A 23,912-nucleotide genomic window follows, 5' to 3' on the forward strand; every position below is an offset into this window, starting at 1 on the left:
GGGTCAGAAAAGGTCAACATCATCATCCCTTAGGTTCTAGTTGATCTCGAGCCCTTCGGGCTAATCTTCACCAATGAAACAAAACTGGTAGACCTTACAACTGATATATCTTTGCTATTGCTACTTCTCTTCCCTGACATTCTTTTGTTCCCTTGGTTTAGTCTGACTCTTATGACCCCATGGACTACACAGCCCTCCAGGCTTCTCTGTCCATGGAACCCTCAAGGCAAAAATACTGGACTGGGTTGCCATTTTTCTTCTCCATTTGTTCCCTTATCAGTTCAGTATCAGTTCAGTTGCTCAGTCAGACTCTTTTATGTCTGACCCTTTGCGACCCCATGAATCGCAGCACGCCAGGCCTCCCTGTCCATCACCAACTCCTGGAGTTCACTCAGACTCACGTCCATCGAGTCCATGATGCTCCAGCCATCTCATCCTCTGTCGTCCCCTTCTCCTCCTGCCCCCAAACCCTCCCAGCATCAGTCTTTTCCAATGAGTCAACTCTTCACATCAGGTGACCAAAGAACTGGAGTTTCAGCTTTAGCATCATTCCTTCCAAAGAACACCCAGGACTGATCTCCTTTAGAATGGACTGGTTGGATCTCCTTGCAGTCCAAGGGACTCTCAAGAGTCTTCTCCAACACCACAGTTCAAAAGCATCAACATCACAGTTCAAAAGCATCAATTCTTTGGTGCTCAGCTTTCTTCACAGTCCAACCCTCACATCCATACATGACCACTTTGTTCCCTTAGATCATCAGTTACTGAGACCTGTTCAAGCGCAAGGACTGCAGCCAGGGTTAGAGCACAAAATGGCTTAGATCAAAGTGGATTCTGTTCTCTTAAGAAAGTCATGCCTGATTCTGTTTCTCTGAGAGCCCCTACCTGATCCATTTATATTAGTTCTGACACTAAAGAGGGAGAATATTTTGATTAAACAGACTTTCTGTTGATGTTTTCTTCTCATCTGACAACTGTCGTATTCCTGAGAATATACCTCCCCCAACCAAAAAACCAAAAAACTACATCCAGAATAGACTAGTGGATTATAAACTACTTTCAGACAAGTCCAGGGGCTGATAAGAGTAAAAAGAGGCAAAAGGATACCCTCAGATGAAACCTAATATGGTAAATACTAATAATATGCTTTGAAGGAGGAAGGTCTCAAGAAATGGCCAATCTGGTTATTGGAAATGGCTCTGTCTATATATGGCTACAAAAATTGTGAATTCTGGAGGGCAATATTGTTGCATGAGGTATAGTTTACTAAGTAGCTCCCTCAAACTATACACCTAATAGCATGCTCAAAATCAGAGAAGCAAAGTCTCTATGGGCATTTATTTTGGTTGGGAGAAAACAAAGTTATCAGACTACTTGCCCTCCTGCAGTCCTTTGCACCCACAATTATTAATAAAGGACAGAAATAAGGGAAGTGGTAAACCATTTTATAAAGCATTGTGAATCCCATGTGGGGAAAAGAAAAATATGGAAAATAATGACAGGAGATGGAAAACCAGTTGGATAGTCACCCACTAATGAATAAGTCTTCACTGGGTGTAGCCAAGCAGACTAAGAGCAGAGAATTCCAGAAATACATCTACTTCTGCTTCTGCTTCATTGACTATGCTAAAGATTTTGACTGTGTGGATCACAACAAATTGTGGAAATTTCTTCAAGAGATGGGAATACCAGACCGCCTTACCTGCCTCCTGAGAAATCTGTATGCAGGTCAAGAAGCAACAATTAGAACCAGACATGGAACAACGGACTGGTTCCAAATTGGGAAAGGAATACGTCAAGGCTGTACATTTTCACCTTGCTTATTTAACTTATACGCAGAGTACATCATGAGAAACGCTGGGCTGGATGAAACACAAGCTGGAATCAAGACTGCCAGGAGAAATGTCAATAACCTCAGATATGCAGATGACACTACCCTTATGGCAGAAAGTGAAGAGGAACTAAAGAGCCTCATGATGAAAGTGAAAGAGGAGAGTGAAAAAGCTGGCTTAAAGCTCAAATTCAGAAAATGAAGATCATGGCATCAAGTCCCATCACTTCATGGCAAATAAATGGGGAAACAATGGAAACAGAGACAGACCTTATTTTCTTGGGCTCCAAAGTCACTGCAGATGGTGACTGCAGCAAATTTAAAGATACTTGCTCCTTGGAAGAAAAACTATGACCAACCTAGACAGTGTATTAAAAAAGCAGAGACATTACTTTGCCGACAAAGGTCCATCTAGTCAAAGCTAGTGGAAAGTTTTTCCACTAGTCATGTATGGATGTGAAAGTTGGACCATTAAAGCGGCTGAGCACCGAAGAATTGATGCTTTTGAAACGTGGTATTGGAGAAGAATCTTAAGAGTCTGTTGGACTGCAAGGAGATCCAACCAGTCCATCCTAAAGGAGATCAGTCCTGAATATTCATTGGAAGGACTGATGCTGAAGCTCCAATACTTTGGCCACCTGATGCAAAGAGCCAACTCATTAGAAAAGACCCTGATGCTGGGAAAGACTGAAGGCAGGAAGAAGACAACAGAGGATGAGACGGTTAGATGGCATCACCGACTCAATGGACATGAGTTTAAGCAAAATCCAGGAGATGGTGAAGGACAGGGAAGCCTGGCATGCTGCAGTTCAAAGAGTTGAACAGACTGAGTGACTGAATAACAAATAGATAAGGAAAAGTCTTATCTAAAGTATTTAAAATAATTTAAATCTAAAGTATTTAAAATAATCAAGATCCCAACCTGAGAAGGGAGTAAACCAAAAACATTCTCTCATAAGACTTTTCCTGAGTTACTGACCAAAAAAAAAGAAGTGATTATAGACTGAAATTAAAGTATATCATCTCCACTGGTTATATGTATAATAGAAAATTGAGTAGAGCTTCTCCTAAAGACTCAGACGTGGCAAGTAGCCCCAAAACTGAAGACAAAGAGGAATCAAACACACCACTTAAAAAAAAAAAAAAAAAAAACCCAGCTCCCAACATATGGAAGTAGAATCACCCTCCAGGCTTATTAAACAGTCTAACAGTCTGAGGCATACACACACACACAGAGTTGACGATGCTTTTAACAATTACCTTTATAAACAAAAGCACAGAGGAGAAGAGGAAAGGTCAGCTACAAGAGCTAGCCTCTTCAGTTGTGTAAGTACAGTGTGTGCATGATGAGAACTTAGCCTCTACACCAAAGAGAAAGAAACAAACAAACAAAAAAACCAAGACATAGATTGAGTGAGAAAGGACAGTTGCAAGCTGAAATTTAACTAAAGGATTAGCATTGTAAAGAATTAACAAATAGAAATTTAATCATTGTTGGGAGACAGCAAGAGGGAGCTCTTGAACCCTGTGACATCACAGAACCCCCAAGGAAAGATGCATTCTTCTTTCCCGGCAAGGACACAGCTAATGGAAAGCCAAGGACTCTGTTTACTACAGCCTACTCAACTTCCTTTTCAACTCTATAAAAGAGTTCCCCTTGCCTTGCCCGGTGAGACTGGCACATGATTTGCCAAGGTTACACACCCTGAACTGCAATTGTCTACAATAAATCCAAAAAACTCCTCTTAGGGAAATATCTGGCAGTCAATCTGTTTTACATCCACAGCACCTAGAATTTAAAAGCAATTCCTCCAAGCTAGTAATAAAAAAGACTGATGACCCAAAAGGAAAATGTGCACAGATACAAATAGCAGATCACAGCAGGAAAACCAGTAGAAGGCAATATACAAAGAAGAAGATACTCAACCTCAAGTTAACAGGGAAATGAAAATAAACAACTTTATACCTTTCAGATTAACAGAATTTTTTTCCCCTCATCCAGGAGGTGGCAAAGCTGTGGGAAAATGATAACATATTATGACGGAACAGCTCTTTGGGAAGCAATCTGGCAATATCTAACATGGGTGATGATATGTGTACCTTTCAGTCTGATAATTTAATTCCACTTCTGGACAGATGAGCCCTAAAAGAAACTTAAGAACATATACTCATGTGCTCAAGAGCTGGATTTATACAGCATTACCTGTAATAGCAATAAAATACCTGCCAATAGGGAAATGGATAACTACACTGTTTTTACAGTGAATTATTACATTGCAGTAAAAATGAATGAGCTATAGGTATATACAGCATAGACAAATCTGAAAAATACCACTAAGAGGAAAAAAGCAAGTTCCAGAAGACACATACCAGCATAATACTTTTTGCAAAATGCATAAGCAACTAAAACTAAATAATACATTGTTTAGGAGTGTATCAGTTCAGTTCAGTCGCTCAGTTGTGTCCAACTCTTTGCAACCCCATGAATCGCAGCATGCCAGGCCTCCCTGTCCATCACCATCTCCTGGAGTTCACTCAGACTGACGACCATCAAGTCCGTGATGCCATCCAGCCATCTCATCCTCGGTCGTCCCCTTCTCCTCCTGCCCCCAATCCCTCCCAGCATCAGAGTCTTTTCCAATGAGTCAACTCTTCGCATGAGGTGGCCAAAGTACTAGAGTTTCAGCTTCAGCATCATTCCCTCCAAAGAAATCCCAGGGCTGATCTTCGGAATAGACTGGTTGGATCTCCTTGCAATCCAAAGGACTCTCAAGAGTCTTCTCCAACACCACAGTTCAAAAGCATCAATTCTTCAGTGCTCAGCTTTCTTCACAGTCCAACTCTCACATCCATACATGAGCACTGGAAAAACCATAGCCTTGACTAGACAGACCTTTGTTGGCAAAGTAATGTTTCTGTTTTTCAATATGCTATCTAGGTTGGTCATAACTTTTCTTCCAAGGAGTGTATACATATCCAACAAAACTTTTCTGAAGCAAGAGAATGATACACAGGAGGAAGGAACACACAAGTAGTTGCAAGCAATTGTTATTTTACAAATTCCTGAGTTGGGTATTTGCTTTATAGGTGTTTCTATATTATCAACAAACAAGCAAATATAAATACATAAAAGTGAATCATACATGGATCCATGAATATATTTACAATTAATACAACTCTTGGACAAGTTCAATCAAACAAGGAAGCCATTAGACTGAGGTGATTCTAATATCTTAGCAGCCTGTCTGAAGAAAAAGAAAGTGAAGTCAGACAGTTGTGTCTGACACTTTGAGACCCCGTGGAGTGTAGCCTACCAGGCTCCTCCCTTCATGGAATTTTCCAGGCAAGAGTACTGGCATGGGTTGCCATTTCCTTCTCCAGGAGATCTTCCCGACCCAGGGAATGAATCCACATCTCCCAAATTGCAGGCAGACACTTTACCATCTGAGCCACCTGGGAAGCAGCCTGTGTAAGCAAACCAAAACCTAAGCCTATAAATGCCTCAAGGTTAAGAAATCAAAACCTAAGGACAACCAATTACAGCTAACCAGTTTACCAAATAAGGCAACCATGTAAGCTCAGTTCAGTTCAGTCGCCAAGTCATGTCCACCTCTTTGCGACCCCATGGACTGCAGCACGCCAGGCCTCCCTGTCCATCGCCAACTCCCGGAGCTTACTCAAACTCATGTCCATTGAGTCGGTGATGTCATCCAACCATCTCATCCTCTGTCGTCCCCTTCTCCTTGTGCCTTCAATCTTTCCTAGCATCAGGGTCTTTTCAAATGAGTCAGCTCTTTGCATCAGGTGGCCAAAGTATTGGAGTTTCAGCTTCAGCATCAGTCCTTCCAATGAATATTCAAGACTGATCTCCTTTAGGATGGACTGGCTGGATCTCCTTGCAGTCCAAGGGACTCTCAAGAGTCTTCTCCAAAACCGTAGTTCAAAAGCATTAATTCTTTGGCGCTCAGCTTTCTTTATAGTCCAACTCACACATCCATACATGACTACTGGAAAAACCACAGAAGCTACAGCCAATCAAATAATACCCTTGCCCCCCTTCCTCCTCTTCTCTATACAAGTCTTAACCCTGCCTCCATAGGTGGGTGGCGGAGCACTCCTAACCACTTCTGGTTTGGCAGTACCCAATCCAAATCAATTTTTGCTCAAAAGAGAAACAAACAAAATAATCTTAAACGTTGACTCAGTTATACTTTTTAACATACCTTAAGTCCACTGGGAAATAATAAAAGTAATGGAATGAAATAAAAATAAAGCCAAAAAGAAGCTGAGATCAGGTTAAACGATTTGCCTAAGATTAGAAGCAAAGTCAGGACGTGAATCCAAGCCTGTGTGACTCCGGAAGCCAATCTTAACCACTCTCCTTTGACTCCATGCAAGGGCATTTCATTAGGTCTCTCCACTGAATCTAATGACACTCCCTTCTTATTCAAGCTTTACTCCAATAGTTTTCCAGACTCTTCACTTCCTAGATCTTCCTAGTACTTCACTGACTATTCCTTCTCTGCATCACTGCAGACTCGTCCCTCCTGCCCCCAACCCCCAATTCATTTCTTAAATCCTTATGTTTTTCCAGATCTATCTTCGACCAACTGTTAAGAAATTTCCCTCTTGGGAGGAAGGGAAGTTACAAAAGTGTATGAGATACATAGGAGCCATCTCTACCTTCCTTTACAAAAACACATAAAAATCATCAGAATGTTATGGTCAAGGAATTTCACCAATACTGATTTTTGGTCAAGGTTCAATCGGAGTTGTTTATCACAGTCTCTGAAATGGTACTGAAGTTACTAAAGCAATTTGAAACTAATAATTTAACAGAAATTAGTTTGATATAAGCATAGTGCTCTTTCAATTACTATAACTTCTTGACTAAGTTCTTTTTCAACATGAATATTTGGTTCATTTAACACATTTCAAATTACTTGATCACATAGTGAAAGCACTGTTAGTTGAGCAGAAGGCAGCCTGTCAGTTATCTTTTTAAAAGTTCAGCTGTACCAGTAACAATATCAAAAAATACCAATGGGTTATTGTACCCAAGCCAATAAATTAAAGGAAATTAAAAAAAAAAACATAGTTGTATAATTCAAACATTCTCCTCTCTCCATTTCTTAAAATGTCCACAGAATTTTTACTAAAGCAAGGCATTATGTAGACTGTACAATTATACTGCTCTGTTAGCAAACAGCTATTTTAACCCATATGAGACAAAGACATACAAGTATTTCTTAGCTACTAATAATTTTCATATGGATCTTGAAAACTCATGTAAGGCATGAAAGAATATTTTAAATTGTACTTTAAAAATTTAAGTATAAACTACTTTTACTTACTAGAGTTTATCAGAAAAGTTGGAGTTTGCTATTTTTAATTAAATTCTCTAATGTTCTGCTTTTCTTTGTAATCCTGATTCATAACTCCTATGCTTTATTTAAAAAAAAAAAAAAAACCATAAGCTCATAATGAATTAGTTAAGGTACTTGTTTTTATAATCATTCATATAATCATATAAAAATCAGAAGTTTTTATAATCATTCTCACCAAGGAATTTAAAAACATATTTGCTTACCCACCCCAAGTAGTCTTCCAATTACAAATACTCCATGTGGCTTTCCTCATAAGTCAAAAATCTAGAGTTGTATGAGACAAGTGTATCATAGAAGAAAACAGAAGAGATGCTTGACACAATACAAGCACTGAGTTTTTTATTTTGCTACCAAATTTCTCATTACACTGAACATTTTTAAGTGCCCCCAAAGTAACACAATTCAGCCTCTTATAAACTGAATGCAGTCTGTTTTGTCTGTGCTCCAGGGAAAAATAAGATGCTGCTCTCAAGTCTGTTTCCCTTCACCTAACTGCTATTTCTGGCATAGTTCATTCTCTCACCAGCCATTTACTGAATGCCTATTATATGCCAAGAACCCAGACTACACATGAATTAGATACAGGCCTAGCTCTCCAGGAGTCGACAGTCTAAGAGGGAAAACAGCTATTTAAGTGCACATTCACCTATGTCCATAATCCATTATCCTGAGCCCTAAAGGCCAATTCAGAATCTGAGAGTTTATAGATTTTACAAAGACTTTTTTTAAGGTTTTCAGATTTTAAAAGGTGGATCAACACATATTTCATAACACCCCAACTGGACTTTGTGGCAGCACCCACATAATCCAGAAGGAATATTTCTGCAGCAAAATATAAGTATCTTCACAATCAAGTGGGGAAAAGATAGACTAGCAACAGTTTCACATTAGGTCAAGTTAGGCTGTGCCACCAATAGAGTTCAAATCACATAAGGTTTTGCCACTAATGATACATGAAAAAAACAAAACCTTGTGGTTTCAAAGCATTTTGGATCTCCAAATTGTGGGTAAGAGATTCTCTTTTAAAAGCAAATAACAGTTTATCTAAAAGATGTGTGAGGCATTCCCAAGAAAGGAACACTTTTCCAGTAAGTACAATCTATTATGCAGTGATTAATCACAGTCTCATTATGAGTTCAGTTCAATTTAGTTAAGTTCAGTTGCTCAGTCAGGTCCAACTCTTTGTGACCCCACGGACTGCAGCAAGCTAGGCCTCCCTGTCCATCACCAACTCCCAGAGTTTACTCAAACTCACATCCATTGAGTTGGTGATGCCATCCAATCATCTCATACTCTGTTGTCCCCTTCTCCTCCCACCCTCAATCTTTCCCAGCGTCAGGGTCTTTTCAAATGAGTCAGTTCTTCACATCAGGTGGCCAAAGTATTAGTTTCAGCTTCAGCATCAGTCCTTCAAATGAATATTCAGGACTGATTTCCTTTAGGATGGACTAGTTGGATCTCCTTGCAGTCCAAGGGACTCTCAAGAGTCTTCTCCAACACCACAGTTCAAAAGTATCAATTCTTTGGCGCTCAGCTTTCTTCACAGTCCAACTGTCACATCCATACATGACTACTGGAAAACCCATAGCTTTGACTAGACAGACCTTTGTTGGCAAAGTAACGTCTCTGTTTTTAAATATGCTGTGTACGTTGGTCATAACTCTTCTTCCAAGGAGCAAGCGTCTTTTAATTTCATGGCTGCAGTTACTATCTGCAGTGATTTTGGAGCCCCCCAAAATAAAGTCAGCCACTGTTTCCACTGTTTCCCCATCTATTTGCCATGAAGTGATAGGACCAGATGCCATGATCTTAGTTTTCTGAATACTGAGTTTTAAGCCAACTTTTTCACTCTGCTCTTTCACTTTCATCAAAAGCCTCTTTAGTTCTTCTTTGTTTTCTTTTCCATAAGGGTGGTGTCATCTGCATATCTGAGGTTATTGACATTTCTCCTGGCAATCTTGATTTCAGCCTGTGCTTCATCCAGCCCAGCGTTTCTCATGATGTACTCTGTATAGAAGTTAAATAAGCAGGGTGACAATATACAGCCTTGACGTACTCCTTTCCCAGTTTGGAACCATCTGTTGTTCCATGTCCAGTTCTAACTGTTGCTTCCTGACCTGCATACAGATTTCTCAAGAGGCAGGTCAAGCGGTCTGGTATTGCCATCTTTTCAAGATGATGTGGTATTCCCATCTCTTGAAGAATTTTCCAATTTGTTGTGATCTACACAGTCAAAGGCTTTGGCATTCAATAAATCATAAGTAGATGTTTTTCTGGAACTCTCTTGCTTTTTTGATAATCCAACGGATGTTGGCAATTTGATTTCTGGTTCCTCTGCCTTTACTAAATCCAGCTTGAACATTTAAAGTTCACAGTTCATGTACTGTTGAAGCCTGGCTTGGAGAATTTTGAGCATTACTTTGCTAGCATGCAAGATGAGTACAATTGTGAGTTAGTCTGAGCATTCCTTGACATTGCCTTTCTTTGGGATTGGAGTGAAAATTGACCCTTTCCAATCCTTTGGCCACTGCTGAGTTTTCCAAATTTACCGGCATATTGTCTCGTTATAAGTCACAGCAAATCCACTAGAGTGTAACAAATAATTTCTTACAAAATTGGTGGTTACGAGAGAGACAGACAGATGGAGAAAGAGACAGAGAGAGAGGGAGAGACACGTGGCTAGTAACATAAATCAACCTCTTGAGTATAAGCAGCCAAATTCTGATTCTGAGCCTTCACCTTCTCATTGTAAAAGCCAAGCTACCCATTTAGATTCATGATTCTCAACTCTCATGGCACACTGACCATGTAAGCTGATTAAGAGATTTTTGACCTATAATAGTATATAGGAGGAAGATTACCTAGATGACCCCTGAACTTAAAAGATCCTTAGTATTTAGCCAACCAAGAGATGACATTTACTGAGCGCTTACTGTTTTATGCACTGTTCACAACTCTTCACAGTAACTCGTTTAACAACCTCAATTCAACCTCAGAAGGTAAGTGCTAGTATCATCTTTATTTTACAGATGAGGAAACTACATGTTTTAGAGGTTATGAACCTCACCCCAGTTCACACAACCTCATAAGTGTTGGAGTATGACTACACTTACTGTGTGATCCCAGAAACTGTTTTAACTTCTGAGTGTCAATTTCCTCATCTGTACAGTGGAGACACTAGTAATACCTCTAAGTGATTGTTTTAGGGATTAAATAACACACATAAACAAACATCCTTAGAACTTTAAGTCAGAGCTAATTTGGCCTAACGAGGGAAATATATGAAGAAGCTATAATCAGAGGGCTTCCGTAGTGGATCAGACGGTAAAGCGTCTGCCTGCAATGAGAGAGACCTGGGTTCAATCCCTGGGTTGGGAAGATCCCTTGGAGAAGGAAATGGCAGCCCACTCCAGTATTCTTGCCTGGAAAATTCCATGGACAGAGGAGCCTGGTAGGCTACAGTCCATGGGATCACAGAGTCGGACATGACTGAGAAACTTCACTTCACTTCACTTCTATAATCGTAAACACGACTCAGGTTCATATTCACATCTGCTGATGGGTCAATAGATATAACGATACTTAAAAAAAAAAAAAGGAAAATAAAATTATCACCAGAAAGATTTCTGTTTTCTGTTTTCTGTTCAAGGCCTCAACATCTCAATTCTCCTGCCATGTCACCTCTTCTTTGTCTCCTCGACGCCTTGAAAAGCACCACTGCTCCCTCACTGACTCCAGAGGCTGGAAGTTTGCTGGGAGAGGACCTATATTACTCTGACTCCATCTGCACTCTTACTTACAGACCAGGACTCTCTTAACAGGCGTGGAGGAGGAAAAGGTTCAAAGAGGGCGAGGATAGGAGAGAAAACATTCAGTCCTTTAAAGGGCTACCTCTAACTACACGCACCTCCTGAAGATCTCAATTCCTGACTCTCCAACAGTACCTTGCCCATCCCACTTTAATACTGTCACTACTAGATTGGGGCAGTTCAGATTTTACTTAATGTCTTATCCATGAGGTGTGTGAGGAAAGAAACACGGTTGACAGCCACTAATTTAACCCAATAGCCTAATCACTGGTTCTCAAAAGGTGAGGCCCAGCAGCGTCAGCATCACTGAGGAACTTGCCAGAAATGCAAACTTGTGGGCCCTTTGCTAGGCCTGAAGAACCAGACTGTGAGGGTGGAGCCCAGCAACCAGTGTTTAACATGCACTTCAGGTGATTCTGACACCTCTTGGAATCTGAGAACTACAGGTCTAAACTCTTGTCTAAAACCCCTTGATTGGAGGAAAGTTCAAGGATGCGTGTTCATGCCTGAAGAAGTTCCTAAAAGCACTTATGACATTTATATTATCTTGCTGGTTAAGCAAAACATCTAAATACTTAAAAAAAAAATAAAGATAATAGATGGAATACATAAATAAAGAAATCATTCCCTTGCCAATTGGTTTTAAAATAGAGCAAAACTATTTCCCATATTTGAAACATGAAAATGTTTTTTGTTTTTCTGAAGGGCAACTTCAGAATGAGAAAAGAGGCAATAGAAGGGAAACAGAAGTTTTCTCTATAAATTTCCTATTTCAACACTCTCAACTTAAAATATTTTTTACAAAGAAATCATTAATAATTTCTTGATCTATTTCAGGTGTTATCTTCCTTTTCCTCAAGGGAAACTATCCATCTGGCAAAATCTTGATTTTCTCTTTTTTGGGGGGGCAGCCATTAACTCTTTTCAATGGGACTTCTCTGGTGGTTCAGACGGTAAAGAATCTGCCCACAATGTGGGAGACCAGGGTTCAACCCCTGAGTCAGGAAAATCCCCTGGAGACGGTAATGGCTATCCAGTCCAGTATTCTTGCCTGGAGCAAGAAACCAAGAAACCAAGTTCCTTATCCAAGTGTCACAAACAGATTCACTTGGGCTGAACACTTTGGATCACAATTTGTGGTTCTGTCATTGAATTGGCTACATCATCATTGCAGAAACCTAAACTGAGATGGTAAATTCCAAGACCCCATAAAACATCATGCATAAAAATGTTTAAAAGGAATAGAAATTCATGGAATTACAAGCAAATGGATTTTTCTGTTTCATTCCTACATATTTTTTACATCCGTGTTATAAATTAAATGTGTGTGACATATGCAATCTCCTAGCCTATTTATTGTTTATAAAAGCTGAGGATTTAACCCTAAGTTCCTTTTTAAATTAAAATTATATTAAAATTTTAATTAAAAATTAACCTTAATCAAGGAAATAGAAAAGAAGAGGAAGAAGTCATGAGGCAAAATAAAAAAATTATTGTAATATCAAGTATTACATGAAAACCTGATGCACAGTACATGTTATATTAATAAATATAGAGTGGATGTTTCTATTCTTTCAGGGTATCCTTTTTAAATTTCCACATACATATATAAAGACACAATGGAAGTTTTAAATGAATAGGTATAGCTTTTTTCCAGTTAACTTTTTGGGAAGACTTTCAAAAAAAGAATTTTCTTCCTGCTTTTTATATTCTTATCTATAGTCCTAAGTGCATAATAAACGAGACTATTCCAACTATTGTCAATTCAAACCATTATGAAATTTATTCTGCCACTCAACAAACATGTTATTAAACATCTACTCTGGACCAGACATAGTAACCCCAATCAGAAAAATTCATCTTCTCACAACAAAGTTAAGAATAATTATATTAGGACGTTAAGTGCCACCAGGCACATACTTAGAGTGTTATGTCACCAGAACCAAATGTTTCAAGAGAATGTGACTGGACTCAACACACTAAGGATGTCCCTCAAACTTAATGCAATACATTCTGAAACCATTTTCAGTGTGCTTGTATTTTTAGCTGTATTGGACTTCCCTGGTGGCTCACATACCAAGAATCCATCTGCCAGTGCCGGGTTCAATCCCTGGGTCAGGAAGAGCCCTGGAGGAAAAAAATGGCACTGACCCCAGTACTCTTGCCTGGGAAATCCCGTGGACAGAGGAGCCTGGTGGTCAACAGTCTGTGGGCCTGGAAAGAGTCGGACCAACTTAGTGACTAAACAACAAACCACCACCACCTCTTAAAGTAACTAGTTCTGTAAATTCACTGTCAGTGATGTAAACTAGTAGGGTATCTCCTCTTATTTAGTCCTCAAACTATTTTCTCTAAATTGAGACTCCTCTAGTTTTAGTGTTTTTAAGGCTTTGTGAACCAAATATTAGGAAAATCAATTATGATTGTGTAAATTACAGATCATAATGTTGTCAGCCTGTCTTTTCTCATATAACTTCACTCAAGTGTTATCACCTCTTGGGTTTTCCGAATAGGACCATGCATCGTTCATCTCTGTATCACTCACTCACAAAGTCTTACACCCTTTAAAGTCACATAATTTGCTTTTGTTTTCCCAGAAACAAGACCTTCAATTTACCAGATTTCGTTACATATTACTCTTGGTTATATATAAAAGAAATTTTAATTAATCTTACCACTAAGGAAACGACTTTGATGCTGGGAGGGATTGGGGGCAGGAGGAGAAGGGGACGACAGAGGATGAGATGGCTGGATGGCATCACTGACTCGACGGACGTGAGTTTGAGTGAACTCTGGGAGTTGGTGATGGACAGGGAGGCCTGGCGTGCTGCAATTCATGGGGGTGCAAAGAGTTGGGCACGACTGAGCGACTTCACTTTCACTTTTCACTTTCATGCATTGGAGAAGGAAATGGCAACCCACTCCAGTGTTCTAGCCTGGAGAATCCCAGGATCCGAGGAGCCTAGTGGGCTGCTGTCTACGGGGTCGCACAGAGTCGGACACGACTGAAGCAACTTAGCAGCAGCAGCAACACATATCAGTCATGATCTAGCTCATTTGCTGAGTTGGCTGGAGAGCACAAAATGTGACTTGTTTAACTAACATATTCATAGATAGGTAGCTACAATTCCATGTGTTCAGAGTTATAAACATAAAGTATCTTAAAAGTTTCCAATAAGAGGTAGAAATATGAGTATAGCACTCAGCATCTTTCTCCCAGTGCAAATTTCATTCCCCAGTGGCTCAGCAGTAAAGAATCTGCCTGCACTGCAGGAGCTGCAGGAGATGCTGGTTCGATCCCTGGGTCGGGAAGATCCCCTGGAGGAGGGCATGGCAACCCACTCCAGTATTCTTGCCTGGAGAATCCCATGACAGAGGAGACTGGTGGGCCACAGTCCATTGGGCTGCAAAGAGTTGGACATGACTGAAGGGACTGAGCATGACGCATGCAAAACTATTATGCCTACCCATGAGATAAAACATTGAAGTTTTACTAATTAAGAAACAAGTGTGGCACATCCCTGGCAGTCCATTGGTTAAGACTCCCCACATGTGCTTCCACTGCACAGGGCACATGTTTGATCCCTGGTCGGAGAACTAAGATCCTACAAACCACACAGCACGGTCAAACAAAAAAACAGCAAGTATACTTACATGATATTGGTTACCAATGCTACTTCAGGATCATACTTCACCAAAATGTCATGATTCTGTCCTGGGTTTAGACCAACAGCTAATTTATAACCTACACTAGCTTCTTTGGAACTCCACTCCATTCCCAGTTCCACATCCCAAGTAACATCCTCAAAGGCTTTTCTTGGCTCAGTGGTACAGAATCTGCCTGCCAAGACAGGAGACACAGATTCAATCCCTGGGTCGGGAAGATCCCTTGGAGAAGGACATGGCAACCCACTTCAGTATTCTTGCCTGGGAAAATGCCATGGGCAGAGTAGCCTGGAGGGCTACAATCCATGGAGTTGTAACAGAGTCCAACATGACTTGGTAACTAAACAACAAAATGTCTTCAAAATCCATCAGTCAATACAGGGTTTATCTCCACCAAGTGCCTTGAATGCTATATCCTGCTCTTAGTTACATTTACGTCGTAGCCACACTCAGTTTTACTCTACTTCTCTGCTGTCCTATGGACGTTTTCATCCTGCCACACCTACCATCATACATGCCAATACTGCTCTTCAGCAGCATTAAGGAAACACACATTGTTCCTAGTGCTTCACCATCTCATCATAACCTATCATCCCGGAAATATATAAAGTTGCTCCCTCTTGAAAAGATTAGTTATACCATGGGGGGAATTTACATACAAACATTTCTCTCCTTTCTTGTATCTTAAGGCATGGAGGAGTCTTTGCGTGTGTGTTTTTAAAGTTATTCCCTCCCCCAAATCTTCCCTTGTGGCACATTAATTATTAATAAACATAATGAAATGCTTTGTTGATGAAGTTTAATTCCCATAGGTAAAGGTTAACATATAACCATGAAAACTACTATCTAAGTTTAAAACTTTTAAAATACCGACTGCTTTTCCTTTTTTACATCAAATGACAAGGAGACTACATTTTTCAAAAAGTTTATTCCCGTCTGTAAAGCAATTATCCTTCAATTAAAAAATAAACAAATTTTTTTAAAAAGAAAAAAAAGTCTTTTCCCTCCTAACAGCTTCCCTAGAGGCCCATTTAGTAAGCAATGCACATAATGAAGATCCCCTGTTGACAAATTTCAAGTTCCTTAAGTAATCAGCTGTCTATCATTTTTCCATTTAAATACAAAATTTAATTTAAAGAAGCCCAGAAAGTAAAAAATGTTTCCAAATCATTTTCTTATAAAAACTGGTCACCATAAGCCATGTTAATTATCCTAAACACAATGTATAATCTATGTCACATGCCAGTTGGACAAATAAAGCCTCATTCAGCTTTAGTTGCATTACTGGGTTTTTAATTTCACAAACCAAAGAATTAATACCCAATTTTTGCATTTGAAACAGTTCCTGGGTAAAGGTGTTTAGGTGGGGAACTCATAAAAACTGAAGGGGAAAAAAACTGAGTCAAGCCATTGGTAAAAGTCATCATAACAAAAAACACCAAAAATTCCTATGGAAGAGCCCAGAGGTTATTAGCTCTTTGGGCATGGAGACCACTATCCTCATCTTTGTCCCTCCCAAAGTAGTGTGTGCACTTTATGGTACAGATTCTATTTCTCTATAGCTAAAAATGTGTTACAAGTTAGATGAAGAAGAAAGAGTAAAGCTTCTAAAAACATGGCGTTTTTGAAGACTAAGAATCAATGTTTAGGGCTTTCCTTGTGGCTCAGGGGTAAAGAACCCACCTGCCAATGCAGGAGACACAGGTTCCATCCCTGGAACAGGAAAATCCCACATGCTGAGAAGCAACCAAGCGCATGCATCACTACTGAGACTCTGTTCTGTTCTACAGCCCAGGAGCTGCAGCTACTGACGCCCTTTCGCCCTGGAGCCCATGCTCCACAAGGGAAGCCACCGCAATGAGAAGCCTGCACACCACAGCTGGAGAGCAGCCCCCAACCACTGCAAACTAGAGAAAAGCCTGTGCAGCAACAACGATTAAAAAAAAAGAAAAAGAACAAATGTTTAAAGACAGTTATTATCCAACTGTTCATATAACTCAAAATTATAAATATAAATCAACTGGCCAGACAAAGGCAAAACCGGGAAAAAATTTTAAGCTGTATACTGCCTTAAATATTAACTATGGACATTAAGAGAAACTTCGTATTATTTTAGGAAGTCAACAGTATCCAAGTGTTGAACTCTTTTAATGTGATTTCTACGTCAAAACAAATTAAGTAAGATAAAATTCTCAGCAATTCTAGAGGCTCCCCATAACGCAAACCAGGAAAAGGGTACTGAGGAACACAAGCTGTGAACTTACCAAGTATTTTTTTGTTAGTAACTATTACACCAAAGGAAAGTCTTTGGTACCCGCACCATTCACAGGACATTTGTAGGATGGCTGTAGCGAAGCACAGTAGTTAAAGCGCTGCCTCTAGTACCCAGCTGTTCGGATTTGAATATGGCTTTTCCTCTAGCACATGTTTACTGACAATTGGAAAAGTTTACAAAGGTTAGCTGAAAATATTAGCAAAACTGAAAAAAAGATGTCTTTGAACAAAAGATGGACAAATGTTAAAAATATTTTAAGAGAGGAAGTATATTTAAGCAGAAATTATTTTAAATAATCAAACCATTTTGGAGCTAGTTTCATTTTTCATCCATTTCTTTAACTACTGCCTATTTTCTTTTCATTCTTTAGAATCTTATTATGGTTAAGTTTGAGGCTTACTTAAAATTAAAAATTTCAAATCTTTGTAGTTTAAAAATTAACTGTCCAGCTTGTAATCAAGGTTAGTCCATTTTTACTTCTTCCTATCTGTTCTACTCATCTCTTGCTTATGAGTATTCCCTCCACCAGAGGGCAGACGAAAGATGAAGTCGTGAAATACAAAGCTGATAACTTATTCGCTTCCAGAGAATCTTGAGCGGTGCCACCAAAAAACTTTAAACAGCACTGATGTTTTCTGAGACAGTCTTCTTCAATGGCAAAAGCGTTAAATAAACTATAGCCAGAAAGTTTGCAATATTAATGCATTTATTCATTCATCAACAAATATCTGGGTTCCAACCACATGCAGGGCACATTCCAGGCTCCAGGGATTCAGCCTTAAACAAAACGAAGTTTCCCGTGGTCATGGAGCTTTATTCTACATATGTCTAAGAGAGGATAATAAAGCATGTGAATAAATAACAATTTCAAGTAAAGCACTGTGCAGGGGGGAAGAAAGAAGCTACAGGATGACCAGGCAGGGTCTTTTTAAATCATTTAATCTAAGTTAAAGACCTGAATGAAATGAGTGAATGAGCCATGCCTTAAAAGGGGAAGAGCACTCCAAACACAAGAAACAGTAAAATGCAAAGGCCCTGAGGTAGAAACTAATCTAGCAAGCTGAACCAACAGGAGATGGGGGTGAAGATTGGAGGGGAGTGAACAAAGCAGAAGCTATACAGAGGTGGGCAGGACGGGCCTCTGGACCGTAATAAAAACTTCGTATTTTATCTAACACTAATGGGTTTTGATAACTGGGAGACAGAATCTAATTTGACTCATACCTTTTAAAGTTCATGCTGGTTGCCAGGAGACACATGACTGGAGGCTGAAAGACCAGTTAGGTGCTACTACAGTTGTCTGGGCCAGGAAAGATGGTGGTCTGACACAAGGATAGTAGTAGTGGAAGGGATTAAAAAATAAGACAACTTTGGAATAATTTTTAAGTTAGAGCCCCATTGTTCAGGCGCTAAGTTATGTCTGACTCTGTGACCCCATGAACTGCAGCAGGCCAGGCTCTCCTGTCCTTCACCACCTCCCAGAGCTTGCTCAAACTCATGTCCATTGAGTCCATGATGCCATCCAACCATCTTGCCCTCTGTTGTCCCCTTCTCCTCCTGCCTTCAATCTTTCCCAGCATCAGGGTCTTTTCTAATGCGTCAGCAATTTGCATCAGGTGGCCAGTGTATTGGAGCTTCCACATCAGTCCTTCCAATGAGTGTTCGGGGTTGATTTTCTCTAGGATAGAGCCCATAATACTTGCCAATAAACACAGGATGAGTGAATCAGGATTACTCTTAGGAGTTTTAAACTGGAGCATCTGGGTGGACGGTGATACCATTAACTGAGCTGGAAAAGAATTACAAGCCATAGCCAGTGAGGCCAGATGAAGATCAGAATTAGTGTCCCAGAAGTCAAGGGAAAGAACGTTTCCATAAGGAAGGAGTTGTGTGGTTCAGAGATCAGCCATCCCTGATGACATTGAGAAGAATGGTTCTGGGGCACAGGAAAGATAAAGTCTCTGGAACAGGTTCAGAAGAAAATGGGAAGTGAGGAGTTAAGAAGTAGACACAGGCAAAATGCAATCTTTGAAAAATTTCTGAACACAAGGTAGCTTTATTAGTTTTTGAAGTTTTAACTTGCCTGTTTTTGAAATTTCAAACTTAAAGTCGAAAAATTTTGGTGGCTCACTCTCTGTCTGCAATGCAGGAGACTCAAGTTCAATCCCTGGATCGGGAAGATCCTCTGGAGGAGGAAATGACAACCCACTCTAGTATTCTTGTTTGGAGAATCCTATGGACAGAGGAGACTAGTGGATTATAGCCCATGGATGCAGAAAGAGTCAGACGTTGATTTCGCTACTATCCCACCACCTACCATAGTGAACATTCTTATTGCATTCACCCAGACTTACCAACTGTTAACATTTGCCACCTTTGCTTTATTGCTCTCTTTATATGTAATAATCATTATTGCTTATTCATTTGAGAGCAAACTGAAGGTATTTTGACCCTTTACTCCTAAATAATTCACTGTGTATCCTTCCAAGAACAAGGGCATTTTCCTATGTAACTACAGTGCTGTGCTGTGCTAAGTCACTTCAGTTGTGTCTGACTCTTCGTGACCCTATGGACTGTGGCCCACCAGGCTCCTCTGTCTATGGGATTCTTCAGGCAAGAACACTGGAGTGGGTTGCCATGCCCTCCTCCAGGGGATCTTCCCAACCCAGGGATCGAACCCACGTTACTAACATCTCCTGCGTTGGCAGGCGGGGTCCTTATGACTAGCGCCCCCTGAGAAGCCCTGTAACTACAGTACAATGAACAAATTCAGGAAATTTAACATTGATATCCTATTCTTTAATATTCAATACATATGCAAATTTTGCCAATAACCCAACAATGTTCTTAGAGTGGATTTTCCAATTCAAGATCCAATCAAGGATTCTGCACTGAATTTAATTCTCAGGTCTCTTTCCTTTAATCTGAAACTGTTCTTTGCCTTTCTTTGTCTTTCACAATATTAGCGTGTTGGAAGAATACAAGCCAGTTACTTAGTAGAACAATCCTCAATTAACTTATATGCAGAGTACATCATGAGAGACGCTGGACTGGAAGAAACACAAGCTGGAATCAAGATTGCCAGAAGAAATATCAATAACCTCAGATATGCAGATGACACCACCCTTATGGCAGAAAGTGAAGAGGAACTCAAAAGCCTCTTGCTGAAAGTAAAAGAGGAGAGTGAAAAAGTTGGCTTAAAGTTCAACATTCAGAAAACGAAGATCATGGCATCCGGTTCCATCACTTCATGGGAGATAGATGGGGAAACAGTGGAAACAGTGTCAGACTTTATTTTTGGGGGCTCCAAAATCACTGCAGATGGTGGCTGCAGCCATGAAATTAAAAGACGCTTATTCCTTGGAAGAAAAGTTATGACCAACCTAGATAGCATATTCAAAAGCAGAGACATTACTTTGCCGACTAAGGTCTGTCTAGTCAGGGCTATGGTTTTTCCTGTGGTCATGTATGGATGTGAGAGTTGGACTGTGAAGAAGGCTGAGTGCCAAAGAATTGATGCCTTTGAACTGTGGTGTTGGAGAAGACTCTTGAGAGTCCCTTGGACTGCAAGGAGATCCAACCAGTCCATTCTGAAGGAGATCAACCCTGGGATTTCTTTGGAAGGAATGATGCTAAAGCTGAAACTCCAGTACTTTGGCCACCTCAGGCGAAGAGTTGACTCATTGGAAAAGACTCTGATGCTGGGAGGGATTGGGGGCAGGAGGAGAAGGGGACGACCGAGGATGAGATGGCTGGATGGCATCACTGACTCGATGGACGTGAGTCTGAGTGAACTCCGGGAATTGGTGATGGACAGGGAGGCCTGGCGTACTGCGATTCATGGGGTCGCAAAGAGTCGGACACGATTGAGCGACTGAAGTGAACTGAATTGATTCCTTGTGATTAGATTTTGGTTATGCATTTTATAAATACCACAGGAAAGTAATGACATTCCCTAGTTCAAGTGTGTCAAGAAGAACACGTTTTTCCCACTACTGGTGATATTAATTTTGATCACTTGGTTGATTGATGCCTGACAGACTTCTCCACTGTGAAGTTACTGTATCCCCCTTGGTCATTAATCTCAAGAGAGTCCACTGGAAACTGTAGTGATATCCTTTCCTCCATCCAACTTCCTCCACTAGTAACATCTGCCTGACTCAGTATTACCATAATGGTTGCAAACTAGTGACTTTTCTTACTACTGTTCCTTCTACAGTTTTTATTGGCCGTCTACCAGGAAGAATTTTTCCCTTTTTCTTATTTATTTATTATGGACTTGGGGATTCTGACTGTATTCAATCAGTTATAATCCATTACTGCTATTACTCACTGTGATGCCCCGATTCTCTCAGATTTGACATGCCCCCATTTTCTTAAAAAACACTTCCTTACTTTGTGTTCCATCCTCATCTTGTATTTTCCCTTCTCTAGCCCTGGAACTGAAAGTAAAGTCTGATGCTCAAAAGAGCAATATTGCATAGGAACCTGGAATGTTAGGTCCATGAATCAAGGCAAACCAGAAGTGGTCAAACAGGAGATGGCAAGAATGAACATTGACATTATAGGAATCAGTGAACTAAAATGGACTGGAATGGGAGAATTTAACTCGGATGACCATTATATCTACTACTGGGGGCAAGAATCCCTTAGAAGAAATGGAGTAGCCATCATGGTCAACAAGAGTCCAAAATGCAGTACCTAGATGCAATCTCAAAAACGACAGAATGATCTCTGTTCGTTTTCAAGGCAAACCATTCAATATCATGGTAATTCAAGTCTATGCCCCAACCAGTAACGCTGAAGAAGCTGAAGTTGAACAGTTTTATGAAGACCTACAAGATCTTCTAGAACTAACACCCAAAAAAGATGTCCTTTTCATTATAGGACATTATAGGGGACTGGAATGCAAAAGTAGGAAGTCAAGAAACGCCTGGAGTAACAGGCAAATTTGGCCTTGGAGTACAGAATGAAACAGGGCAAAGGTTAACAGAGTTCTGCCAAGAGAATGCACTGGTCATAGCAAACACCCTCTTCCAACAACACAAGAGAAGACTCTACACATGGACATCACCAGATGGTCAACACCGAAATCAGATTGATTATATTCTTTGCAGCCAAAGATGGAGAAGCTCTATACAGTCATCAAAAACAATACCGGGAGCTGACTATTCAGATCATGAACTCCTTATTGCCAAATTCAGACTTAAATTGAAGAAAGTAGGGAAAACCACTAGACCGTTCAGATATGACCTAAATCAAATCCCTTACGATTATACAGTGGATGTGACAAATAGATTCAAGGGCTTAGATCTGATAGACAGAGTGTCTGAAAAACTATGGACAGAGGTCCGTGACATTGTACAGGAGGCAGTGATCAAGACCATCCCCAAGCATAAGAAATGCAAAAAGGCAAAATGGTTGCCTGAGGAGGCCTTACAAATAGCTGAGAAAGAAAAGATGCAAAAAAAGGAAAGATATACCCATTTGAATGCAGAGTTGCAAAGAATAGCATGGAGAGATAAGAAGGCCTTCCTCAGTGATCAGTGCAAAGAAATAGAGGAAAACAAAAGAATGGGAAAGACTAGAGATCTCTTCAAGAAAATTAGAGACACCAAGGGAACATTTCATGCAAAGATGGGCTCAATAAAGGGCAGAAATGGTATGGACCTAACAGAAGCAGAACACGGGATAGCAAAAATACACAGAACTATACAAAAAAGATCTTCACGACCTGGATAATCATGATGGTGTGATCACTCACCTAGAGCCAGACAGCTTAGAATGTGAAGCCAAGTGGGTCTCAGGAGGCATCACTATGAACAAAGCTAGTGGAGGTGATGGAATTCCAGTGGAGCTCTTTCAAATCCTGAAAGATGATGCTGTGAAAGTGCTGCACTCAGTATGCCAGCAAATTTGGAAAACTCAGCAGTGGCCACAAGACTGGAAAAGGTCAGTTTTCATTCCAATTCCAAAGAAAGGCAATGCCAAAGAATGCTCAAACTACCGCACAACTGCACTCATTTCACACGCTAGTAAAATAATGCTCAAAATTCTCCAAGCCAGGCTTCAGCAATATGTGAACCGTGAACTTCCAGATGTTCAAGCTGGTTTTAAAAAAGGCAGAGGAACCAGAGATCAAACTGCCAACATCCGCTGGATCATGGAAAAAGCAAGAGAATTCCAAAAAAATATCTATTTCTGCTTTATTGACTATGCCAAAGCCTTTGACTGTGTGGATCACAATAAACTGTGGAAAATTCTGAAAGAGATGGGAATACCAGACCACCTGACCTGCCTCTTGAGAAATCTGTATGCAGGTCAGGAAGTAACAGTTAGAACTGGACATGGAACAACAGACTGGTTCCAAATAGGAAAAGGAGTATGTCAAGGCTGTATATTGTTACCCTGCTTATTTAACTTATATGCAGAGTACATCATGAGAAATGCTGGACTGGAAGAAACACAAGCTGGAATCAAGATTGCCAGGAGTAATATCAATAACCTCAGATATGCCGATGCACTACCCTTATGGCAGAAAGTGAAGAGGAACTAAAAAGCCTCCTGATGAAAGTAAAAGAGGAGAGTGAAAAAGTTGGCTTAAAGCTCAACATTCAGAAAACGAAGATCATGGCATCTGGTCCCATCACTTCATGGGAAATAGATGGGGAAACAGTGGAAACAGTGTCAGACTTTATTTTTTGGGGCTCCAAAATCACTGCAAATGGTGACTGCAGCCATGAAATTAAAAGACACTTACTCCTTGGAAGAAAAGTTATGACCAACCTAGATAGCATATTCAAAAGCAGAGACATTACTTTGCCAACTAAGGTCTGTCTAGTCAAGGCTATGGTTTTTCCTGTGGTCATGTATGGATGTGAGAGTTGGACTGTGAAGAAGGCTGAGTACTGAAGAACTGATGCTTTTGAACTGTGGTGTTGGAG

The 23,912-nt window shown here is 40.2% G+C and overlaps 1 protein-coding gene and 1 long non-coding RNA gene across 2 annotated transcripts in view; one reads left to right on the forward strand and one right to left on the reverse strand.

Moving 5' to 3' along the window:
• LOC120871467 overlaps positions 1–2,226 on the forward strand; it is a 20,587-nt gene extending 18,361 nt beyond the window's left edge. The window contains exon 4 of the long non-coding RNA XR_005723025.1: positions 2,217–2,226. This is a non-coding gene — a long non-coding RNA (uncharacterized LOC120871467). The remainder of the gene's footprint in view (positions 1–2,216) is intronic.
• The window catches only part of GNB4 (G protein subunit beta 4), a 74,028-nt gene that overhangs the window by 44,337 nt on the left and 5,779 nt on the right, over positions 1–23,912 (reverse strand). The gene's annotated exons all lie outside the window — the stretch shown is intronic.

This window comes from Oryx dammah, unplaced genomic scaffold (assembly GCF_014754425.2).
Source record: "Oryx dammah isolate SB20612 unplaced genomic scaffold, SCBI_Odam_1.1 HiC_scaffold_2, whole genome shotgun sequence".
In the NCBI taxonomy this organism is placed as follows: domain Eukaryota; kingdom Metazoa; phylum Chordata; class Mammalia; order Artiodactyla; family Bovidae; genus Oryx; species Oryx dammah.